The following is an 8,430-nucleotide window of genomic DNA, read 5'->3' as shown; positions in this document are numbered from 1 at the left end:
ACGAAAGGAAACAAGAAAGAATAACATATTTCAAGAACAGTAACAACATTAAAATCAAAATATCCTATATAAACTATAAAAACTTTAACAAAACAAGAGGAAGAGAAATGAAATAGAATAGTGTGGACGAGTGTACCCTCAAGCAAGAGAACTCTAACCCAAGACAGTGGAAGACCATGGTACAGAGGCTATGGCAATAACCAAGACTAGAGAACAATGGCTTGATTTTGGAGTGTCCTTCTCCTAGAAGACCTGTTTACCATAGCTAAAGAGTCTCTTCTATCCTTACCAAGAGGAAAGCAGCCACTGAACAATTACAGTGCTGTAGTTAACCCCTTGAGAGAAGAAGAATTTTTTTGGTAATCTCAGGGTTGTCGAGTGTATGAGGAAAGAGAAGAATGTGGAAAGAATAGGCCAGACTATTCGGAATGTGTAGGCAAAGAGAAAATGAGCCGTAACTAGAAAGAGGGATCCAATGTAGTACTGTACTGTCGGGCAAGTCAAAGGATCCAATAACTCCCTTACTGAGTGGGGGAAACCTTAACGTGGTGAAAGGATTTTTGTAACGCTTTGATCAGCAATTAGTACTAGTCAGAGCCACACATGGATGGTTTTCTATGAGTGGTCAGATGAAAATCTCCCATCATCACCAATCCGCACTGGCCAGCCTGATGAACTGACCAAACCCCAGACATGCCAGGTCTTTGTCCTGCAGTGGACTATAAACGGATGCAGTTGTTGTTCGTTTGTTGTTGTATATACATATACACGTATATATATACAGTATATATATAATATATATATATATATATATATATATATATATATATATATATATATATATATATATACATATATATATATATATATATATATATATATATATATATATATATATATATATATATACAGACTAATAATTTTATATATATACTGTATATACACACATACTTATACACTAACACACACAAATATATATATATATATATATATATATATATATATATATATATATATATATATATATATATATATATAAGTAATATGGTCTAGTGGTTAACGATCATCACCAACGATGCATTCGAGTTCAGCCAGATAGGGAGGAATTGAATATTCTTTCCATGAAATCTCCATTGTGTATTTACTTTCCTAAACAGTAAATTAGATTATTTTGTTGTTGGGTGATTGTGGCAGATCGCAGTTATGGCAGAGGAGGGCATGAGAGTCTCAACCTCATTCCAAAACAGATTAAAATATTATTATTATTATTATTATTATTATTATTATTATTATTATTATTATTATTATTATTTGCTAAGCTACCACTCTAGTTGGAAAAGCAGAATGATATAAGCCTAGGGGCTCCAACAAAGAAAATAGCCCAGTGAGGAAAGGAAACAAGGAAAAATAACATATTTCAAGAACAGTTATAACATTTAAATGAAAATTTCCTATATAAACTATAAAAAAATTTAACAAAACTAGCGGACGAGAAATGAATTAGAATAGTGTGACCGAGAGTAGCTTCAAGCAAGAGAACTCTAACCCAAGACAGAGGAAGACCATGGTAGGGATGCTATGGCACTACACAAGACTAGAGAACAATGGTTTGATTTAGGAGTGTCCTCCCCGAAGAGCTGCTTACTATACAGTAGTTAAAGAGTCTCTTCTACCCTTACCAAGAGGAGAGTAGCCACTGAGCAATTACAGTTCAGTATTTAACCCCTTGGTTGAAGAAGAATTGTCTGGTAATCTCAGTGTTGTCAGGGATATGAGGACCGAGGAGAATCTGAAAAGAATAGGCCAGACTATTTGGTGTATGTGTAGGCAAGGGAAAAATGAACCGTAACCGGAGAGATGGACCCAACGTAGTACTGTCTGGCCACTCAAAGGAGCCCATAACTCTCTAGCGGTAGTATCTAAGCGGGTGGCTGGTGCCCTGGCCAACCTACTACCTATGAAATATCTGTTGGAGAAGCATAAAAAGTATATAATTTAGATAACTTCATTTCAAATGTAGGTAAATTCGTACATAATATTTGTGCTTGTATGAAGCTTAATGAAGATTATTGATTAAGGGAAGGTAATTAATGAAAAATTAACAATGACATCACAAGCAAGTATTTTTAAAACTCCTCTCTCTCTCTCTCTCTCTCTCTCTCTCTCTCTCTCTCTCTCTCTCTCTCTCTCTCTCTCTCTCTCTCTCTCTTTTTTAAATCATGGATAATATTCAGAAAAATTCTTCGCAAATTTCATCCCGCAACTGAATAAGAAAAAAATTACAAAACCAAATTATTGGTCCATATTGATTTACCTACAACATGAAAACTTGCATTAGTAACCAGAAAATATAAGTGTTACGGACAGTTATATTAAAGAGTAGATTATGCAAAATCTACATCAATGTCATATTCCCTTATTAATTGATTTAGTATGGGAAAAAAGCTAAACAGTAAAAGTGAAAGTAAATAATAGCCAGCAAACATATAACAATGACTATGACTAACATAAATGTTTACAATACTTTAAAAGATTCTTAATACCCTCACAATTCGCCGATTAATGAATTACATAAATACGTTATGTGATACAGGACTTAGATTTATAAGGCTCCGTGAGGTCAGACTCAGATGATGACGAAGCTTAGAGCAGAATTTTAAAGTCGTTTCCAGGACGTAGTTTCAAATGTAAAAGATGATAATCAGGAACACAGGGTTCCTCTTTTTCTTCTAAAAATTAGTAGCGTTGTAAATAATTAAGCAGCGTCAAATCAGGTGTCATAGAAATTGTTGACTCAGAGATGGATGATGTATGTCTCTACTCAAATGCAGCTGCCGTGCTCTTTATATATCCTAGACCCGTTTTCTATAAGCCTTACGAAAGTTTGTGAAAATTCCTGAGGGATTCTATATCACGCAATAAGTAAGACTGCAGACGTAGACAAATTTCCAGAAGCTCTTGTTCAGGAATAAAACATTATCGTTAATTCACATATTACAATGTTTTTTATCTTAACATTAATATTCAATAATTCAAAATAAACCTTTCAACACATGTCCTATAACATAAATAGATATATTTAATCTACAAATAACAATAGCTAGGCAAATCATGTATGGTTGTAATTCGGTTAAATTCCTTGTAAGAATGATATTGGAATCATCAGAACGTGGCGAGTCTGGTGTGACGGGCCGAGAGAAGGTTGTGAACTCAAAGGCAGGATGCAATCAACTGAGTTATAATATTATAGAACACTCTCCTTTATATACAAAACCTCAAGGCAACAGGATATAACATGTTTACAAGACAGACAATGTCACAGAGGAAAACCGGAGACATGAATTTTCATGTTCGTTTTAGTGCGAGGGAGGAGCGCAGATACAAGCATAATATATACAAAAGGTATTATGTACAATTGTGTGACACACGGTTGGTACATGGCTCCCCCCCCCCCCTAAAAATGACATACTGTACATGTTAAATAGGGCGCCCTGATCTAGAGAAGCGAACTGTAGGCGGGTCATCTGGCAGAAGATAAGCAGGTTTTAGACGATCAATGGAGACCCAGTCTTCTTTGCCCCGAATGTTTAGGAGGAATGCTTTCGGACTGCGTCGGATCACAAGGAAAGGGCCCGTGTAAGGGGGCGTTAGTGGTGGCTTGCTGGTGTCGTTGCGCAGGAAGACGTGCATTGCAGAGTGCAAGTCCGTTGGTATGTGATGCTTCCCTGGTGGCTTGTAAGTCTGGCGGCACGGAGTAAATTTTCCCACAACGTGACGTATGCGCTGGATATCGTCGGAGGAGGTTCTAGAAGGAAAAAATTTGGCAGGGATGACCAACAGGTCGCCATACACCATTTCGGCTGCCGAGACGTCGAGGGCGTCTTTAGGAGTGGTCCTTAGTCCAAGGAGGACCCAGGGAAGCTGAGTAAACCAGTTGCAATCCTTGCAGCGGGACATCAAAGCTGCTTTGAGGGTGCGATGAAAACGTTCAACCATTCCATTGGCAGCGGGGTTGTAGGCCGTTGTCTGATGTAGGGTGATGCCCAAGAGATTCGCTAATGACGTCCACAATTGAGGGTTGAAAGTGGTTCCCCTGTCAGAAGTAATATACTCAGGGATACCGAATCTTGAAATCCATCCAGAGAGTAAGGCAGATGTACATGAGGCGGACGTTGCAGTTTCCATGGGAATGGCTTCAGGCCAACGAGTGGAGCGGTCGATGACGGTAAACAGGTAACGATGTCCTTGTGATGTGGGTAGGGAGCCTACAACGTCGACGTGAATGTGTGCGAAACGACGCTGAGGTTGAGGAAAGGTGCCCACTCCTGAATCCGTGTGTCGATGTACTTTGGAAGTTTGGCAAGAAGTACAGGCACGGACCCAATCCTTAGCATCCTTAGAAATGCCGTGCCAAATGAACTTTGCCTTCAGCAGCTGTGCAGTAGAACGGCATGAGGGATGTGAAAGGCCGTGAATGAAATCAAACACCTGTCGGCGCATGGGAGCAGGAATCCAAAGTCGCGGTCTACCAGTACTGACGTCACAGAGGAGGGTGGTGTTGGAGTCTTCGAGGGGAAAGTCTTCCCAACGGAGGGACGTGCAGGATGTCCTACAAGCTTGATACTCTGGATCCTGTCGTTGGGCTTCAGCCAGGGCGTTGTAATCCAATCCCAGTTGTACAGCAGCCAACGTGTTTCTTGACAGGGCATCGGCAACGGAATTAATTTTCCCAGGGACGTATTGGAGGGTGCAATTGTATTCAGCCACGGCGGAGAGATGTCGGCGTTGACGGGCGGACCAGGCGTCACACTGTCGAGTGAAGGCGTGCACCAGAGGCATGTGGTCTCTGCGAATGACGAAGGGCGTACCTTCTAAGAAATGGCGAAAGTGACGGACAGCCAAGTGCACCGGCAGCAATTCTCGATCGAAGGTAGAATAACCCGATTCTGCCTTGGACAGTTTTCTGCTGAAGAAGGCCAATGGGCGGGGCGAGCCTTTGACCACCTGCTCGAGTACTGCACCAATAGTGACGTCGCTGGCATCGGTGGAGAGAAGGAGAGGGGCGTGTGGGATAGGAAAAGTGAGAGCCGCAGCAGTTGATAGGGCCTTCTTTGCATTGCAGAAGGCTGCTTCTTGAAGGGGACCCCACTTCAGGTCCTTTGGCTTGCCCTTGAGGGAGGCGTAGATGGGAGCAAGAGTGGCGGCAATGGCTGGTAGAAAACGGTGATAATAGTTGATCATGCCCAAGAATTCCTGCAGAGCTTTGACGGTTGAGGGGGCAGGGAAATTCTGAACGGCTGCTACCTTCTCAGGGAGGGGATGGACTCCTTCAGGAGTGATACGGTGCCCTAAGAATGACTCTTCGTTGGCGCCAAAGGTACACTTGTCGTACCGGACTACAAGGTCGTTTTGTTGCAGGCGGTCGAGCACGATGCGCAGGTGACGGAGGTGTTCCTCTTTTGAGGAGGAGAACACAAGTATGTCGTTCACATAACAGACACAGAAAGAGAGGTCCCCTAAGATGCCATCCATGAGACGTTGAAACGTTGCCCCAGCATTACGAAGGCCAAAACAGGAGTAATTGAAGGTGTATGTGCCAAACTGAGTGGTGATGGCGGTCTTGGGGATGTCTTCTGGGTTCATAGGCACCTGATAATACCCCTTCAGGAGGTCGAGCGTAGAGAAAACCTTCGCTTTGTGTAGGTAGGAGGTCACGTCGGCAATGTTTGGGAGGGAGTAGTGATCCGGTTCTGTTTGCATGTTCAGGCGCCTGTAATCCCCGCACGGACGGAGGAAGCCGTCTTTCTTCAGAACGATGTGTAAGGGTGACGACCATGGGCTGGAGGCCTTTTGGCAAAGGCCCATTTCCTCCATTTCGGCGAACGTCTGTTTGGCGGTTGTCAATCATTCCGGTGCCAGACGTCTGAATTTTGTGAAGACTGAGGGTCCCGTCGTCTTGATGAAGTGATAAATACCGTGCTTGGCAGGAACCGTGGGCGTTTGGAGAAGTTCTGGACGGAAAACTTCCGGGTACGAGGTGAGGAGGTGGGCGTAGGCATTCGTGGGTGCGCTGATGTAGAGAGCGAGGTTAGAGGGGTGGGTTGAAGAGGTGTCGACAAGTACGAGTCTGCGTTCACCAATCGTCGGTGGGCAACATCAACCAGAAGGTGGAAATGAGAGAGGAAATCCGCCCCGAGGATTGGCATTGTGACGTCAGCAACGAGAAACTTCCAATTAAATTTACCGTTTCCGAACGATAATGTGAGGTTCTCGTAACCGTAGGTGGGTATCGCAGATCCATTGGCAGCTACCAAGCGGACGTCGGCAGATGTAGACAGACTACGTCGTGCCTTGAAGAATTTCCTTGGCAAAAGAGAACGACAAGCACCCGTGTCGACCAAAAATCGCACGCCCGTTCCTGCATACTGTAAAAAGAAAAGATTAGAAACACGGGAGGCCACCGCCACAAGCGATGGCCTACTTACACGTTTTTTGGCCACTGACAATCCTTGGCACATTTCTTCGCGGTTGCCCCGAATCTGAAGTGGTAGTAGCAAAACTGCGGCGGATGGGAGGTAGTAAGTGGCTGTAAAAGTCGTTCGTTGGGGCGCGAGCGATTGGTGGGTGGTGGGCGGCTTTGTCACCGCTTCGGCACGTCACGGGGTAGGCGTGTATGTCCTACGGCATTCATGTCAGCTTCGGTTGACGTTGAATAGGCATCCTCGTCGTCAGGGGTGGAGGCGTTGATGGAGGTCTTGAAGTGGCTGTCCATAAGGGCGTCGGCTTTGGTCATCAAGTCCTTTATGGGTAAACTATCGACATCGGGTATGGCAGTGCGTACAGGCTCGGGTAAACGGCGTATCCAAATGGCACGAAGTAGGTTCACCTCACGAGGAGAGCCGTCTGCGGCAGGTTGAAGGCGAACGATACTGGTCATTTCCCTGAGGGCAAGCGAAGCCCTTTGGTCCCCCAACGGTTGTTGCGAGAGCTGAAAAACCTTTGCTATACGGGTGGCTGGCGACGGCGAGTACTGCTGCAGAAGGTATGTTTTGAGGGCGTCATACGCTATTGGGGTGTCTCCTTGTTCACAAAGCCAGTCGGATATTTCTGGGAAGGTGTCCTCGGGTATCGCCGCGAGAACATAATCCGCTTTGGTGGTTGAGCGAGTCACGCCCCTGATACGAAACTGGACTTCTGCACGCTGAAACCAAGCAAACGCCTCTCCGCTGGCAAACGATGAAAGTTTGAATGGCGCGGCCGCAGCACCAACTGCCGTAGAGACCGCCATAGTACTACCAACGATGAAGGGGCGAGGGGGTGGGGGTGGAAGGCGGTGGGAGCGTGTCGACTTCCGCGGTCACCAATGTGACGGGCCGAGAGAAGGTTGTGAACTGAAAGGCAGGATGCAATCAACTGAGTTATAATATTATAGAACACTCTCCTTTATATACAAAACCTCAAGGCAACAGGACATAACATGTTTACAAGACAGACAATGTCACAGAGGAAAACCGGAGACGTGAATTTTCATATTCGTTTTAGTGCGAGGGAAGAGCGCAGATACAAGCATGATATATACAAAAGGAATTATGTACAATTGTGTGACACACAGTTAGTACACTGGTGACAGGTATATAACAAAATAGAACGTAGGTTCATACAAGTGGTTGATATTGCCGTTCGCACAAGTGTCCAAAAGAATAAAAAGAAAAACTTTTTCATACTCAACTGTGAGGATCTACCCAAAAGCAACAAATACTTCATTTTGAAAAATGGAAAATAAGCCGACAAGTCGGGGAGATTAAAATCTCCTTTGGGAGATTTTTTTCCCACAAATAGAATGAAATATTTAAAAGAGATCAGCCTCCTTAGAAACATACATGGAAAATATGATTCATTTATTTGCGAATAATTTAACGTTAGATAAAGATTGTAATATACGAAATTATATGGAATGAAATAGACGTAATTCAGGTGACTGTAAATTTTGATCGACGTAGAAATTAGTATCGCAGAATCTCGAAAATAGTTGGAAAAGCAGGACTCTCTCTCTCTCTCTCTCTCTCTCTCTCTCTCTCTCTCTCTCTCTCTCTCTCTCTCTCATGAGTCCGCCATGTACGGTCATCATACCGCTGATTCATACATATGTACCTAAATATAAGTGTATTTCAACCAAACCGATTGCAGATTCATGCATGCCCGTTATACGTATGTCCCAATACATGGGCGTATCTTTTTTTTTTTTTTATCAAAAGGTTTATCTATCTATCACTGTGGCGGGATGTTGCAAAACAACCCCCACACCCTTGATCACACTAACTGACAAATGTCTCCTCTGCACAAACATTCCCCTTACGTTATCAACTGGACTCTTGGACAGAAGGAAAAAATAAACAAAATATAACCTTAAAACTATATTTCTTAATATCA

Source organism: Palaemon carinicauda, chromosome 3 (assembly GCF_036898095.1).
Source record: "Palaemon carinicauda isolate YSFRI2023 chromosome 3, ASM3689809v2, whole genome shotgun sequence".
Taxonomy (NCBI): Eukaryota; Metazoa; Arthropoda; class Malacostraca; order Decapoda; family Palaemonidae; genus Palaemon; species Palaemon carinicauda.
This window is presented reverse-complemented; position numbering follows the sequence as displayed.